Raw genomic sequence first — 18,080 nt, forward strand, 5'->3', positions numbered from 1 at the left:
CCCCAGCAACAGAGTGAGACCCTATGCCAAACAAGAAAAAAGAAAAAGAAATTATTAATCAAAATCATCTCTTTTGAATTCTAGAAATATTAAGAAGATGGAAATTCTATCACAGAATAAAATTACAATGTGTGCTTTGTGATACAGTAGCAACAGGTGGAACTTAAAGGAATAATTCACCTCAAAGTTCTCTTTATTTTGGCGAGAGTTTGAAAAATCTGAACTCCATCTGATTTGATAAAGTAATTAGAGTATCATTTTCCCCTCAAAGTCTGTATGTTTGACTAATTTATAATCTAAAGAATCTTCTAGCACTTTGAGAAACTTCTTAGAGGAAATTTGCAATTTTGAAGATGTAAAAATAAAGGCAGTGCATATTTTAAAGTCACAGATATTTAAATGAGCATACTGAAGCTAACATTAAATGCCAAGCTACTCATTATCATTCAGGAAAATTAATGATATTTAATAATATTTTCTCTTTAGCATAATTTTGGTTGGATGATAATAGGATTTTTAATAAGGTCTTTTCTGGCCCCCCAACATGTAGAGTCCAGTTCCAGCCTTAATCAGAGCTGTGATTTGTTGGTCTTCAGAGCCTCGAGTTCTTTGAACAAACAGGTACACAGCCAATTACAACCAAACAAACAAACTAATTACAGTAATAACTTCAAAAACCACTAACCTAGACTGGAGGCTCCCAATTTCTGATCAGAAGACTTCTGGAGCTACAACAAAAACATTTCAAACCCGTGTTTACTAAGCAATGTCTCTATGCTAAACAAGTAATCTTATGCAAATAACTGAGTCATCTCTTAAAAATAAATTCAGATAGTTTTATGTTTTAATAAATCCAAAACATTCAAGGATTAATAAATGTATGGTAGTTTTTCTTGGTCAAATGTTCTCAAGCAACATATTCTAAAAATACAATTGAAATAGCTTGAAATATTTTTACCTTAAAAAAGAATCCTCATTCTACAAAGGAAAACGTCTGTTTAGCTTTTCCTGCAAGTGAGAGAGTTGTGTTTTTTGTTGTTGTTTTAGTCCACAGGCCATTTTTAAGCAAATTATATACAACATTGCAAATAAATAGTTTGAAGATATAATTAAGCCCAGCGAAATTTTAGTGGGTCTATGTAATATGCATATGTGCTATCCTCCACCTACACCAAGTCCCACAAAAATCGAGGGGCTGCTCAAAAAAAGAGAACATATCACTCTGTCTGCTGAGAAGTATAAAGCTGTACCTTTACTGCAACTGCAGCAGCTTTCTTTGGCCTAACTTATCAGATAATGTTATCACCTTTTTCCATTGCATGATGCTTTGTGCTGTTTTCAAAGATAATAATTATTCATGTGACTCATTGCAAGCTATCTCATATTCTTTTTGGAAGTAGGTGTGGCATGAATAATAACAAACTAATTAACTTGCAATGTTGTATAAGAAATGATTCCATTATAAAGCAAGAGTTCTTAAAACCTTATGGAAATTTTTTTTTTGAATATTATGTCTTACTAGGCCCCGATGTTTGTCAGAATGAGAAACAAAGTTTTCAACATCAGGCAAACAAAATTAATTCAGCTCTTTGGACCATTTTATATGCATTTCTTGGTGTTAGAAAACAGAAACAGATTAGAATCACCTGCCGTGCCCCATGGGGGGTGAGGGCAGGAGATGTCTTCAGAGCCACGTTCACAATTTCACTTTTGCTTTCTTTGAAGGGCTACAGAGGCAGAGAAAAGAGAGCAATGGAATTTTTATGGCACTTGGGGAAGTAGAGAATGAATCCAGAAAGTTTGCTTCACCAAAAAGACATTTGAGATGTCTTGAAGGAATTGCTTGCATTTCACCATGGGAAGAAGAGAGGGAGGTTACTCCAGGGGAAAGGATCAGTATGAACAAAGACACTGCCCCAATTTTCCTTCCACCTCTGTGGCCCTTTTATTAGCCCTTCCTCCTTGACCCATTCCTAAAATATTGGAGTTACTCAGGACTCAGCCTGGGCCCACCTATCATGTCACACTACAAACAAGGCTTAAGCAATCTCATCCACACCCATGAAGGGCTTGATTACATCTATACGTATCTGCAGCCCCGATCTCTTTGCTTAACTCCAGATGAATAGAACCAAACCCTTCGTCACATCCCTTCTTTGGTATCTCACAGATTTCTCAAACTCAACATGTTCAGAACTGAATTCCTTTCCTTCTCATGCTGTTCTTCCTCTAGTTTTCCTGTTTAGTTATCAGCGCTACAATCTCCCAGGAGCTCACACGAAAAACCTGGGAGCCACTCGTTGCTCCCTTTTTCTCACCCACAGCCCCCAACCAATAACTCACCAGGTTCTAGTTGTGACAGTCTCTGAAGTAGTTCATGAACTTACTCACTCCCTCTGTCCCTATTGCTACTACTGTACTCTCAGCCACAATCTCCATGCCCTTAATTACTGAGTAGTAAGCAGCCAGTGAAAGGGGAGAAGGGAGGATACAGAAATGCGAGGCCAGTGGAAAAGGTGAGTGCTGGAAGTGAGGCCCAGAGGTTGAAGTGTGGTACCGGTTATGACTTGGTGTTTATGTTATTGGCAGTTACGGTGAGTCTAGGTGTATCTGAAAGCTATGAATAAAGCAAGAATAGCACATAATACTCCTGTGTGGTGTTGAGATATTACCAGTACTCCTGGCAGATCCATTTGTCTTATGTCAAAGTGATGCTTTCTGTGGTCACAAGACCAAGAGTAATTATGGAGGCTTCCAAGGTGCAGAAGGTGAGGATCTCTCTTTCCTCTTGGTTTCCAGCTTTGATTAGTCTTGCTTAGGAACCTCATGACAAATATGCAACACTCCTGTCTCAAGGACTCAATAAAAATTGTATTACATTAGTGAACCCATAAACCATATTTCCTCATTTGAGAACTGTTGGTTTATAGCCTTTATTTATCTTTGTACATGTTGAATCGATTTGCAAAAGCTCATTTTATAATTAAAAAGGCAATCCTATCTGTGTCACATTTGTTGCAAAGTATTTCTTCTAGTTATGTGTATTTGTGTGAACAAATTTGCGCACATGTTCCTGGTCATCTTTTCTCTTCTAGACATAGGAATCTTTCCTGTTTTGGCATATGCCCTGAGCACTTAGAAATCTCCAAATGGACCAAGGCAAAGAAGTCAAGTCCAAAAGGCTATTCCAGATCATAATACGACATGACTCAAAATTAAATACTGTAATTCAGGCAGGGCTTTTCACTTCAACGTATAACAAAACAATTCCACGTTTTAAAAAGTGTTTTTCAAACATAACATACGCTCCAGTTAACTGAACGTTTGGAATAAATTCTTAGTATAACTCATTTCACTTGAGTATGTCTATTTTCAGAATGGCCATTGTGCCAAGGACAAGTTGATCAAGTGACTTCCCCTAAGTGTTCTGGCAATCCACCCTGATGACACGCTGCCAGTTATCAAAAACACAATCAAGTTCAGTAGAACTGAAGCCTAAAGCCTGCAGGACTGAGACCTCCGTGCTTTGAAAACAGGCCCTCAGTGTGCTGAACCCTGCCTAGATTTCATTCTTGAGGTCTTTCATTCATTTAAAACAGTTATTTTTTATTATTATTAAAGTTAATCATGGTAGAGAATGTTGATGGTAAAGAAGGTGGGAATAAAAGCTAACTTCCTTCTCCAGTGTCTCAACACACCCTCATTCCCATAAATATACATAATATAAACTTTGTTATCCAAATAACATCACATTATACATGTTGTTCTGTACTTTGCTTTTTTCACTTAATAATATATGCATTGTATGTTTATGATATATAACAATAATCTGTATACATATAGCTAATTTTTATATTGATAAGCCTCTAGCAAATATAATTAAGAAGAGAGTTAACACCAAATCAAGGAAATGTATCACCAACGTAACTAGTAACTAGGCATAGAAAGAAAATTTAAAGAATTGTAATTTGGGGGAGATTAATTTCATAAAAATAAAGTTGAAAGCTAAAATAAATGGATGATTTTCCAAGAAGCTTTCAAATAATTTATAAGGTTACCATGGGACCAAGAATGCAGAGGTCATTTTAAATTCAGGATGCACTAAGCCAGAGCAGGTCCAGTTGATCCACTTACCACGGTCACCACGCCTGCCTAACAAGATATTACACCTCCAATAAACTCATTGTTCTGTGTCTAGTAAGTGCCTAGCACTCAATAAATATTTGTGCAGTGAAGGAATCCACTATGCAGAATGAACTGGTCATTAACCTGGAGAGCTCCCTTTCTGAAGCCCTGTTTCTCCTTTATGGGAATATCACCCATGGCTCCTACAACAGCCTCCATTTGCAGTTAGATGCTGAACATTTCTTCTTTTCTTTAGCCCTACTGTCAGTAGGATTAGCGACAGGTTCTGATTTAGTAGGAGCTTATTTTCACAACTATCCTTTTCATGCTTTCCTCCCCAAATTAGCTGAAAGTAATCAAATCCATCCTCCTGGCATCAGACCTCTATGGGTTGTCAATTTTCTCCCCATGATTAATATTAATATCTTTTGGTGGGGGGGGATAGTATAAAAGCAGGGAAGCCCTTTGACTTAGGTTTGGGATTAGGTGATTAAATGGATCCTCTCTTTGGCCAGATAGGTCTAAGTCAGAAATGCTTATTTTTGCATAAAAAAAATTAGGTCATTAAACATGAAATGTCCAATTTCGAATCAAAAGTGTAGTTTGTTATATCTCAAACAAGAAGCAGTGCAATTATTCAAAGTATGCACCTAAAATATTGACACAGTTTGCCATCTTAATGGTAGCTTGTTTATGCCAGCGGTAAAGAAGCCTGGAGAGTGAGTAATGATGAAATCACGAAAGGTGTTTTCCACAGCTTGTTGAGAATTGAATATTTTTCCTTGCAAGAAGTGGTCCAAAGCCTGGAAGAAGTGGTAGTCAGTTGGTGCAAGGTCTGGTGAATATGGTGGATGACAGAGAGTTTCCAAGTCCAGCCTCTGTAGTTTGAGCAGTGTTGTTTGTGTGACATATGGTCAAGCGTTGTCTTGCAAGAGGATTGGCCTGTCTCTATTGACCAATCTCGGCTGCTTAATCACAAGCATCCTCAGCATTTCGTCCACGTGGTTGCAGTAGACATCTGCTGTAATCCATTGGCCAGGTTTCATGAAGCTGTAGTGGATAATACCAGTGCTGGACCACCAAACAGACACCATTAGCTTTTTCTGAAGAATATTGGGTTTTGGACTGTGTTTCAACATTTCATCTTTATACAATCCTTGTGCCACACACTTGAGATTGTCAAAAAGAATCCATTTTTCTTCACAAGTGACAATACAGTGTAGAAGTGGTTCACCTTTACGTCATGACAGCAAAGAAAGGCAAGCTTCAAGATGGTTTCTCTTCTGACAATTGTTTAATTCATGCGGAACCCATCTATCCAGCTTTACTTTGCTGATTTGTTTCAAATGGTTCAATATTGTTGGAATAGTAACGTCAAACCTTGCTGCTAATTCATGTGTAGGTTGAGATGGATTTGCTTCCACTACAGCTTTCAGCTCATCATTATCCATTTTGGTGTCAGGTCACCCATGTGGCTCACTTTCAAGATTAAAATCACAAGAACACAACTGCTCAAACCATCAGACGTACTGTGCGTTCATTAGCCACATCCTTTTCAAACACTTCCTTGATATCTTGAGCTGTCTGCGCTGCAGTGGTTTCACGAGGGAACTCATATTCAAAAATAACATGAATTTTTGGCTTATCCATGGTTTCACAAAAATTGCTCTAAAAAAATTTAAAAGATAATCACAAGCCAAAACATGCATTTGAAAAGACTGAGTATGTACCTTAACTGTAAACATAAAACAAAAACTGCCAAAGTGAAATGGCAGAGATAACTGTCAAATTTAGCATTTAAGGAAATCGGACATTTCATACTTAATAACCTAAATTATTGTTATTATTATTATTTTATACAGAGTCTCACTCTGTCACCCTGGCTAGAGTGCAGTGGCATCATCATAGCTCACTGCAACCTCGACTACTCCTGGGCTCAAGCAATCCTCCTGCCTCAGCCTCCTGAGTAGCTGGGACTACAGATACGTACCACCACGCTCAGCTAATTTCTTCTATATTTTGTAGAGATGAGGTCTTGCTCTTACTTAGGCTGGTCTCGAACTCCTGACTTCAAGCAATCCTCCCGCCTCGGCCTCACAGAGTGCTAGGATTACAGGCATGAGACACCTCCCCCAGCCAATTTTCATATAGTTCTTAAAGAAACTCCTAATTATTTAGCAATGACAAGGTAGATATTACTTCTGCTCTGTTAAGATGCTTAACATTGCCAAATTGACTCAATTTGAGGCTTTGTTCACTAGAAAGGAGAGCGAGGACCATTCCCATGGTATCCAGCCAAAGGACCCTCAGTTTATTTGGAGATGTAAACAGACAAGAACAAAAGTAGAAATTAAGCAAAAAGGGTTTCATCATATGGAGCAGAACAGAAATGCAGTCATTGTGACTGATCAGAGATCTTCAGCAAAAGAAAGAGGAAAAACGTGAGTACCTCACTATTCAAGGAGAGGAGTAGCCCTGAGTTTTATTATGTAATTTAATTGATAGAGGGAACTGGAAATCAAGACATCTTGGTTCTATTCCCATCATTTGAATGCTTTCACAGTGCTCTTTCTGACTTTGGCTTTTTAAGACAATTGACTGTGACTTGATCAAAATATCCTCCGTGCGTCGTGGTTTAAGAGCGCAGCTCTGTAACCACCATTAGAGAACAAGCAATCTAAGTAAGTCATTACATTCTAAGTACTTCTTAATTCAGAAATCAACGGACTAAATGTAGGCAGAAGATTTAAAAGTCCATAATGATATCATCTTAAGTGAGGTTTCTGGAGTTATGTTGTAAAAAATCTGCAGTATTGTGTTTATTCAACTGCTGCTCGGAAAACCGGAACTCACGGGCAGGAGAGAAAGGGCTCTTTAGGCTCAGTACTTGCTCCAAGTGGAGCTCATTTTGCCAATTTTATTCTTTTTTCGAAGGGAGATTATCACTCCAATTCCTTTTCTCTTGCTCTTTTCTCAATGATTGAAGCACCTGAGTAAGGGAGGGTTCTCCAGAATTAAATGCCTCCAACCGCAACCTTGACCTCTAACGTCTCCAGGTCACTTAGATCTGCAATGTCCAGAGCCGTGGTTCTCTAGGGTAGGGATCATTTAAGACAGTTAAGAAATTACTATTGCCCAGGCCCTAACTCAGACCATTTAAATCAAAATCTCTGGGCCTAGAACCTCGCTATCAGTATTTTTTTTTTTAAGTTCCATAAGAAATTTCAGTGTGCTGCAGGGATGGAAATCTGGTCCCGATAAGAAGGAACAAAGGCATGCCAAGATCGGTCCTGACCCAGGTTTTGCTTCTGCGATAGCAAGTCTCCAAGGTTGAATCAGCCTTGTAGGGGTTCCTGGCTCCCCAGGGAAGCTTGACTTGATATTACAAATTTGGGGGCAGACTAAATGTAGAGGTGAGTCCTGCTTTGTTCCTTCTCTGCTCCCAAGGCTGCAGAACCCCAGTTTACCTAATCATAATCCAAAACCATGTAGCAAGATGAGGCCTAAGAAACGTCTTAGAGAAACTACAGCCTAGCATCATCCATTTCATGTCTGACTACGACTTACAGATGGAATTCTATGTGCTCAGCGCTTTTGTATCCCATTCCACTGGCGCACCAACCTCTTTGAGCTAGGGTTCATAGCCCACAGAGTGGTATTTCAGTATATGTATGCAATGTGTAATCATGAATCAGGGTCATTAGCATATCTATCACCTCATTTAAATGTTTATCATTTCTTTGTATTGGAAACAATCAAAATCCTCTTTTCTAGCTGTTTGAAAATATTCAATAAATTATTGTTAACTATAATCGCCCCACAGTGCTATAGAACACTAGAAATTATTCCTCCTATCTAGTTGCAATTTTGTATCCATTAACCAACTTCTCCCTGTCCTCCCCTCCCTCTTCCTCTGCCTTCTTCCCTCCTCCCCTTCCCTACCTCTAATATCCATAATTCTACACTCCACTTCTATGAGCTCAAATTTTTTAGCTCCCACATATGAGTGAATGTGGTATTTATCTTTCTGTGCCTGATTTATTTTACCTAATATTATGTCCTCCGGGCTTATGCATGTTGTCTCCCATGACAGGATTTCATTATTTTATATGGCTGAATAGTATTTCACTGTGTATATATACCACATTTTCTGTATCCATTCATCTATTGTTGAACAGCTAGCTCGATTCTATAGCTTAGTGATTGTGAATAGTGCATGGGAGTACAGCTATCTCTTCAATATACTCATTTTCTTTCCTCTGAATAAACATCTAGCAGTGTGATTAAAAAAATTCCATAAAATTCCAAAAACCAAAACTTGAATTTGCCACACACCAAGTACTACATTGAATCCACACAAATGAAATGTGTAGGTATTGTATTAGGTATTATTAATACAAGTAATCTAGAGATGATTTAAAGACATGGAAGGATGGTTTTGCTTATCCCAGGGTATCATATGAATGGAATCATCACAATATGTAGATTTGGAGCGTGGCTTCTTTCACATAGCATAATACACTTGATGTCCACCCATGTTATTGTATCACTAGTTCATTCATATTTGTAGCTGAGTAGTATTCCACTGTATGATGGGCCCAAGTTTATCTTTTCACCAGTTGAAAGACACTAGGTTGTTTCTGGTTTTCTGAATAAAGTTGCTATAAACATTCACATACAAAAAAAATACCCCGTTTTCCAGACAAGGAAGCAGAGACAAGTCAGAAAGCTTCAGTAATCAAGACAAAACCACCTATTGGGGAGGTGGACAAATCAGGATCCGAACTCAAGTCTTTCAGATTCCAAGTCTGGTGTTTCTGTTACATGGTCCAGCTACCCTCACCATATCGATTCTGAGCTACTACGCTGCCAGTGAGCACTCACGCTTCAGCTGTAAACATGGGGTGAACTGATTTGTCTTCATGCTATCATGGTCATTGTCTCTATTCTTGAACATGGAACTGAAGTTTCAGACATTTTGATGTTTTTAGCCCAAAAGTAAACCTTTCAAGACAATTTAATAAAGGATAAAAGGTCCTTATCAAATTCAGATTTAAGTTTCCAAAATTCAGCTACCTGTGCCAATATACACTCTCCCAAATTAGTGGCTCTTTTCTTCCTGAACTTTGGAAGAAAGGGAAGGATTCCAGGGAGGAAGGCGAGGGTAGCTCATGAGATTCTTTGGCTCAGAAAAATTGCTTCCCTATATCTGCTACTTGCAAAATGAGATAAATAAGAAGAGAAAGCCCCAGAGATTTTGAGGAAATCAAGAATGCCTGCTTCTTCACCAGGTGTTCCAATAATTAAAGATTGATTTATGATCACAAACTCTTTTAAATAGATGGAGTTAACTTTATTCACTTCTTGATCTGAATTATTTTAATTATCAGAGAAGAGAAGTTTTAACTGGGGCCAAGAAAGGAGTGATTTCTGAATGGTGGCAAGACTGGGTAAGATATGAAGATAGAACACAGATAAAATAATTGAAGGTAAAGGGAAAAAATAATTCATTTTTTCTTTGACATTTTTTTAAAAGAATAATAACTTTCCCAGATATGCAACTGCTAGATTTGTGTTTCATATCTTGGATAGCTCTGATCATTACTTGTAAGACAATTAAGAGCCCAGGGACAGCATGTTTTATAGCTTTACTAAATACTTAGTAATTGAATGAAATTGAGCAAGATGGGGAAGAAGAGACAAACCTTACCTGCTTTGCAATCTCCTTAGCCAGGGATGCTGAACTAGGGCTTGGATTCCAACAGGTGCACTGCAAGATAAGGATGCTCTCCATGGTTGGGCAGGCAGGTGGGGCCAGGGTTGGCCCAAGCCCTTGAGCTAGTCACTTGCAGCATGAAGGGTCCTCAACTATGTTTCAAGTACTCTTAAGTGTATCCCAGTTTGTGGTACAAATGTTTTTATTTTCTATCAGTTATATCACGTGAAAAATATTGGTAAGCTATTTAGATACAAAGCAACAGGAAACATAAAATCAAACATTTCTGCTCCTGATTGCCCAAAGTTAAAGTATCTGTATTTCTTAGAGCAGCTTAAATCCCCAGCTTCTTCCTTGTTCAGCCCATGCTCCTTGCCTCAAAGTAGAGAAATCCTACTACTTTATTCAAACAGACATTCTCCAAGAGGAGAAATATGCATGTGTAGGTCCCTACCTTTTCCCAATATTTATACAGGCAAGAGAGAAGAGGCTTCCATACAAAATCCAGGGAATTCCTATGTTCAATGGAATATTCACTATTCATTAAATTATACTTAATGAGTGAAAAACAATGAAATGCTATCGTATCTTATATTTGAGATTTGATCTAAAAGCAAACACAGAGAAAAATCTGAGTTATTTGAAAGCAGAATGTGTCGCATTCTGCATACTACATTCTACATATACGGCAATTGACTATACATGTATTTGGCAATTAGATATATGTATTTGGCAATTAAACACATATATTAATATAGATACATATATTTGACAATTAAGATTAAGTACAAATATTTGAGCTTTTCAAACATCAGCTCTTTGAAGAAATAGAATGCCTTAGAACGTTCACCCTATTACATACCCTGGCAACTAAACATAAAGGCAACTCTTTAAGAAAGCGCATCAGGCCCTACGCCGAGTGGAAAGCATGGCATTCTAGGATTACAATTATAATTCTACTTTTACAAAACAAACCGTACAGCATTGTTAGCCCTAAGTGCCTTCCCCTTGGAGGTTATATAAAAGAATGACGGTATATTGAATGACCTTTAATTATTCAGTTTCCTTCTAAGGATAGTGATCTGTATTCTAGCTCCAACTGTGGGTCAGAGACTAAATAAGAGAAACTCAAAGAGAGTAGAAGCCCAGGGACAAATAAACTGAAAAAACACAAGCACCTGATCCGTTTCCTTTGGCCAATTCCTTTCACCCTTTAGGGCCTATATATAGTCAACTCCCCCCAGCCCCCTTTTGAAATAAGCAAGTCTAATCACACCAGATGTGAATGGCAAATGTGAATTTTAAATTTCAAAGGGCTCTAAACACTTCAGGTAAGGAGCAGGCACTCACCGGGGAGTGAGCGGAGTATCACCTTCCGAAAGCAGAACCCACCTCCTGCACCAGACTTGGGGCCTTGGCAACAGGAGGTGGCGACATGGCAGCCCCGGAGCTGCCTCTGCTGCTGCTTTCAGGACAGTGCGGAAATGGACGTGAGTGCAGCTCAGCGTTCCAGAAACACAGCAGCCTGGCACAGTGAGCCCTTCACTGGGCTTGGTTCTCCCACAAGTGCCACAAGGATTCTCTGTCCTCTCCAGGTCCTGGAAGGTGTGAGCTATAGACTTAAAAAAAAAAAAAAAAAAGCCTCCTTGATTTAACAAGGGGATGCCAGGGTGACCTTGCCCAGAATGCAGCATCATAGCCTGATCAGCCAGCTCAAAAGCCCCTGCATACAGAGAGGTTTGTTGGGAGGCTGGCGGCAGGCTCTGGGGACACGCTTCACACTCTGGCATTGACACCTTGACACCGGAGGGGATTCTGTCCCATCCTCCACAAAACCAAAAAGCATTCTCTAAAGACGGAGGTACTGCAGGAGATGGTGATTCTAAGATCACAGGCAGGTGCTAAAGAAAAGCAAGTTTGGAATTTATAGAGAGGCTGTACTAGAACAATGTTTTCAAGTTCAATCTCAGGTCAATAGAGTTTGCTAGATATGAGAAACATGGAAATAAATGTTCTTTCTCTTTTCCAAGTGATTTGAGGAAAATATCCACTCTGAGAAAGCACTTCCTTATGCTTCTCAAGATGAAAAGAAGGTTTCTATTTATGTAGCATCCAAATGTCCTGGTGAGAAGCAAAACTTATTTGTCAAACACACTGAACCTACCCACCCAGATTGACTCATCCCCTGTCTCAGATGCGATCTGCAATCCAGAATCTTTAAAAAGGAAAATCAGATATTTTGTTGGCATTTTTTCCAGGATAGTTACTTGTTATGTCTTTTGTGGCTTTGCATTTTTTTTCCTACTTCAATATGCTACTTTTAAAAACTTTTTGGTTTATTGCTAATTTCCCCCGTTTCGGGCTTCGTTGTACAATATGGTATGTGTGTTGGCTTGTAATTTCGGAGCTGAATTTACGGGCCTGCTATAGTTCAAATGGTGTTCTATTTTTGCTTGCTTTATTTTTTTGCCTGGGCTTGATATGTTTTATGAGGTTCTTTCCTATAGTACTGGCATTCATATCTGGCATAACCAAAATTCTGTCTATTACTTAATATTCCTTCGAAGTTTTAAACCTAAGTATTTTCCTTTGTGTGATGTTGGAGCTTGTTGTGATTTTTTTTTTAATATCTGGAAACATTTCCTTCCATATCAGAAACTCAAGTTTGCAAGAAATCCCTTTGGGAGTCTTTAAATGTGTATTTGGATGGCAAAGAGGAAAGCCAACATTGGACCTCCTGTCCCCTGAGTCCCTCTGCACAGCTGCAGGGGAAGCGGTGAGGCTGGAGTGGGGAGACAGGCTCTGATTCTCCACCCCTGCCCTCCAGAGCCCTTACCTGCCTGATATCCTCTTTCTGCTCTAGTGAGGTGCTACCTCATTGCTCCCAGTAGTAAACAGACTGCTATTTTCTAGGCTTCCCACTTTCACAGTAAAAATGAACCAGCTGCCAGTGCCGGGATGGCCTCTACAGGCTGACTTGACCTTCCAGGGAATATCTGAAATCAAAAAGCAAATTTGTAATGAGGTTTGGGGGAACACAGGGCAGCTCACAAAGAGAGTGCCTGCATTAGTCCATAGAATAAACTTCTTCCTAAACCACTCCACCCAAGGGAAGCTATAAAAACCTTTATGATTCTTGAGGAGACCTCAGATCTAGACTGGCCCTGCCTCGAACTAGCTATATGGCTTTGCGCAACTAACTTCCCCAGGACTGATTTTCAGATAAGTCAGAGATGAAAGGAACAATGGAATCTTCAAGCCCAACTCCTGCTCTTTCCAGTATGGAAATAGAAGATTGGGGCAGTCAAGTGACCTGCCAAGGTCACGGTTAGTTAGAGGCAGGTCGCCTGACTCTCCATAAAATTCTTTTTTTTTCACCTCATCATACAGTTTCTCCTACCTGTAAAACTTGGTTTGGGGGATTGGAAGGGTGGCAGTCCGGTGAGAGGGAAGGGGATTGTGGCTAAGTTTCTTGAAGTTCCCACGGCTGTAGGAAGCTAAGTTGTTCAGAGCAGCCATTCCTAATAGCTCTGTCCTTTCTTCACACATCTCCTCTCCTCTTTCCACCTCCTCTCCTCTTTCCACGTTTTCTCCACACTCCAACACTGTTTTATTTACCATCCCCTATTTCTTTTCTATTCTTCATGCCTCTGAGTTTGGAAATACCTTATCAGGAATTACAGTTTATTTTGCATGGTTTATTTCTTTTGGAGGAAAAAGCACTAGAGATAACCAACTGTTAAATAGAAATGAGATCCCTTCAAAGAGAAAATATTTCCAAAAAAAATTTTTTTAGAGATATGGAATTAAGGGGAAAAAAAGACTTTGTTTTATACTTTGGGTTTCAGAGTTTTAACCATTTCTGTAAAAGGGTGCCAGAGAGAAAAGTTAGGCAGCTTGCGTCTGGAAAATGCAGCATTCTAATTCCAGTGTTGTCTGAGAAGAAGATAGAGCAGAGTACTCATTGTACTAATGTGAAAAAGATGAATGACACCTAAATGGGTTTTCTTTGCATCACAGACCATGGTTAAGTGTTTTACATGCATTTGTCACTGCTATTAATGTAATCACATAAAACTTTCTCCTGTTCTCAAGTGCTTCTAAAGTGAGCTATTTGAGCTTTTGATTGTGCAGGTTTTCCTTCTCTTTCAAAATTAGCAAAGGTAATATGTAAGCCTTGAAACTTTTTTTTTTCTTTTAATGTAAGAGCAGAAGTAAAGAAAAGAATATGGTAGTTGCTCGGGTAAATTGAGAACTGCGGCGTACCTTTCATGGGCTGTTGCCCGTAATTGTAATAAAAATATCCTGGGAGGATCATAAAGGACGTTGCAAGTGTGGCAAGTGTTTTCTGTGTTATATAACATTAATGCCAGATCATTTACACAGACCTTCCACACCAGTATCCTCCTACTGTGTTTTCCCACTGACTCAGCACCTCCCAGCTACCATAGGGAGAGATCCCAAATCCCCACGGTGCCCCGCCCAGCAGGGAAATCTTGGGAAGGAGACAGGGTAGCCGTGGGCTTTGCTATGGCCTTGGTTTCTGGAGCCTGTAGTTATAACGAGGGTAAGCTCTTTTCACAATTAGGGAAAAGGTCCTAGTTACCCCTCCATTGCACCTGCCCTGACCCCTGGGAGTGGAGAAGGGACCTGCCTCCTTTCTTCCATCAACAAGAAAGACCTCATTGGAAACTTGGCTCTACCATTTCTTGGCATTGTGGCCTTGAACAAATTATTTAATCTTTCTAAGCCTCAATGCCTCATCTAGTACCACCTACTAGGGCTCCACTGAGATACTGGATGGACAGTAGTACCTAGTGAAGAGGCTGGCTCACAAAATGTACTTACAGATGCACGTTCGTTCTGTTCACCATCCTACCGAACGGCCGTGACATTACCAAAAGTGTTCTTGAAAAAGCCCTTAAGACTTTCTTACTCTGTTATAGTTGAGAAGCAGCAAACTCATTTCTGTTTTGTTTTAAATTAATAGACTATTTTTTAGAGCAGTTTAAGGCTTATAGAAAAATTAAGCAGAAAGTGCCAAGAGATTCCACATACTCCCTTGGCCTGCCCCAAAGCTCCTCCAGTTTCTCTACTATTGATATTTTGAATTCATGTGGTACATTCGTTACAACTGATACAATATTAATATGTTACTCTTAACTAAGTCCATAGTTTACATTAGGATTCAGTATTTTGATTGAACAGTCTATAAGTTTTGACTAATGTATAATGACATGTATTCACCATTACAGTATCATACAAAATAGTTTAACTGCCCTAAAAATCCTGTGCTCCATTCATCCCTCCCTTCCTCCTCTGAATCCATGGCAGCTACTGACCTTTACTGTCTTCATATTTCACCTTTTCCAGAATGTCATATAGATGGAACCACCTAGCATGTAGGCTTTTCAGATTGGCTTTTTTCAGATAGTACTGTGCATTTGTTTCCTTCATGTCATTCTGTGGCTTGATAGATCATTTCTTTTTATCGTTGAATGCTCTTCATTCATTCATTCATTCATTCCATTCTCTGGAGGTACCACAGATTGTTTACCCATTCATCTATTGAAGGACATCTTAGCTGCTTCCAAGTTGTGGCAATAAGGAATGAACTTTTTATCAATATTTGTGTGCAGGTTTTTGTGTGGACATAAGTTGTCAGTTCATGTGGGTAAATACTAAAGAGCAAAATTACCGGATGGTATGATAAGAGTGTGTTTAGTTTTCTAAGAAACTGCCAAGCTGTCTTCCAAAGTGGCTGTACCATTTTGCATTCTCACCAGCATTTTTTAAATACTGTAAAATTCCTTGGATGAAAGGGCACATTTCTATTAGCAGTCACAAACACTTACAAGTCTGTGTATTTTGTTATCATCCAAAAGTCAGGGTTATTTGAATTTCTAAAAGACTCAAACTTTCATTCCAAGAGCGCCCTACATCTGAAAGTTATTTCTTCCCATTATAAAGACTATAATGACCCATGTGGGAAAAAAATTATTACAGGCATGATAAGGCCAAATATTTATTAAAAAAGAAAATTTTTAGATAGCTTTTATTTTTTAAAAAATTTGAAATCCAACATACACCAGATTTAAAAAAAGCCAGGTTATTAAAATGTGGGAACCATAAAACCAATAAAGAAAGAAATATTTCAAATGCAACAATGCTACGATGTGGGACAGTCTAAGGAGAAATCAAAAAAGAAAAAGGAAAAAAGATGTTTATGTAGCTAAAGTTATAGTTTGCTTATTTAGGTTATCTTGAGGTCTGATGTTTATGTGTTCACTGTTACATCTTACTGTGATCCCAGGCCAAAATTATAAGAAATGTCTAATTTTTCACAGCCTTCTCACAAGACAGGTTAAAATAAGGAGAGTTAGTAAGTGAGGGAGAAGGAAGATGAGTAGTAATTATTTAGGGATTCAATTCTTGAAAGGAGAACAAGAGTCTTTGAGAGATTGTCCCACAAGTTGGCTAAGAGTTGGTAGACTTTAGCGGAATGGTTTTGCCTAAAGGTCAGTGGCTATTCATATAAAACTCTGACTGGAGAAATTTCAGTTTATGGTTGGCCAAGCAAGACCGAGGCAAGTCTTTTATGAATGTCTAGTTAGCCAAGAGGCCTATAGTTTGGAAAGAGGAATCAATTGCTGTTTTAAAAAATAGTCATGTACTCTGGGAGTCAGACAGCAAGCATGTCTATTTTCTGTGGTTGTGAAACCAAATGTATTGAGGTAAGACTGGAAGAAGGAGCCAGTGAAACACCAGTGGATACAGTGACCAATACTCAGGACAGAATCCAGAAAAGAGAAGAAAGGCCTGAAGGATGTCAGGGCAGCAGCAGTGAATGAGTAGGTGTGGCCATTACCCTGGCAGAGAAAGACACCAGAGCACGGCTCCTCTGCTGGTTTTCCATCTGCCCTTCCTCAGGTAACACCCTTCCTTTCCTGCCGCCTACTAACTTCCCCTAACCTGACAACTCTCCTGAAGGTGCTTTGATCTGGGAGATGACCAGAAATGTCATCCTGTCAGGGCCACCTCTGCGAGCAAACTGGTGGTCTGCAAGTTTAAGCAGAAGCTGATTTGACAGAACAAAATATGTTGGGGCAAAGAGAAACACAGGATAAATATCCAAGGAGTACTAGATTTGAGAAGGCAGAGATAGGGAAATTGGGAGAAAAAAATAACAGAAAACTGGTATAAAAATCTGTTCACACCTAACTGATGATTAAAACAAAACCATTTGTCATTCTTAGTATACATGCCATCTCAAAAGTATTGCAAACATTGGTTGGTAAAAATGTAATTGTACGTTGTTAATCCCTGTCTACTTGAGATAATGTGCCCAGGTAGAAGAGAATAAAAATCATGCCGGGCTGGGTCTGTTCCCAGCATTGGAACTTGGCAGCATTTTCAGAGTTTCACTCAAGTTCTCAGGTCAAAGGAATCAAGTAGAAGAGGTATTCATGAAAACAAGCTGTGTTTTTCTGTGAGTAACAAATCTACTCTAGTTATTTATTTTAGATTTGCAAAAATGTTCTCATCCCGGTAGCTTCAGGGCATGTGACAATATAAAAATTGAGATTCATTAGAGAAAATTTCTATATAATAGCTTTCTTCTGGCCCTCTGAAAATATTAAGAATTCTTATAGCTATCGCTTGCATTGTTCCCTAATCATTGCCAATGAATGAAAAAATGTCTTAGGGATACATTTCCTATTAAAGAATAGTCTCATCAGAAGAGGATGACATTTTTTAATGATCTACTGTGGATTGTAAAGTAGAATCTAAAAATTTGCCCTCTACACTTTTTACAAACACTTTTTCAAAGATATTAATATTTCGTTTTCTTGCTAGTTTTTGGTGTCTTCTCTGCAAGTGTGTGCTCTTTCTAAAAGGTTTATCATCTACTGCATCTATTGAGGAGTTAGGCCTGGGAAATATAACCCAATCTGCCCTTTGCTTTGCTTCATTTAGAAGGAAAAACCTCTGTGGTTAGTTACCCAGACACATTATGCATAAAAGAATTTGCATTAGAACTCTGACACTGCTTCCCTTGGAGAAATGGAAATCTACAGGTGAAGTGATGCATCGTGGCTAAACTTTAGACGGTTAACATTTTGGCCTTTCCAGATGTCATCGCTATCTTATTTTCTTTAAGTCAATCACTTTCAAATATTTGCTTCTAGTATTATAAAAATTGAGACCTTGATGACGCATTCAGGATGTGCTAAAGACA

At 38.9% G+C, this 18,080-nt stretch overlaps 1 long non-coding RNA gene across 1 annotated transcript in view; it reads right to left on the bottom strand.

Moving 5' to 3' along the window:
* The window catches only part of LOC123648867, a 34,227-nt gene extending 22,985 nt beyond the window's left edge, over positions 1 to 11,242 (bottom strand). The window contains exons 1-2 of the long non-coding RNA XR_006738810.1: positions 11,192 to 11,242; positions 9,836 to 9,895 (exon numbers count right to left, since the gene is read on the bottom strand). This is a non-coding gene — a long non-coding RNA (uncharacterized LOC123648867). The remainder of the gene's footprint in view (positions 1 to 9,835; positions 9,896 to 11,191) is intronic.
* Between the last annotated feature and the right edge of the window lie 6,838 nt (positions 11,243 to 18,080).

This window comes from Lemur catta, chromosome 13 (genome assembly GCF_020740605.2).
Source record: "Lemur catta isolate mLemCat1 chromosome 13, mLemCat1.pri, whole genome shotgun sequence".
Taxonomy (NCBI): Eukaryota; Metazoa; Chordata; class Mammalia; order Primates; family Lemuridae; genus Lemur; species Lemur catta.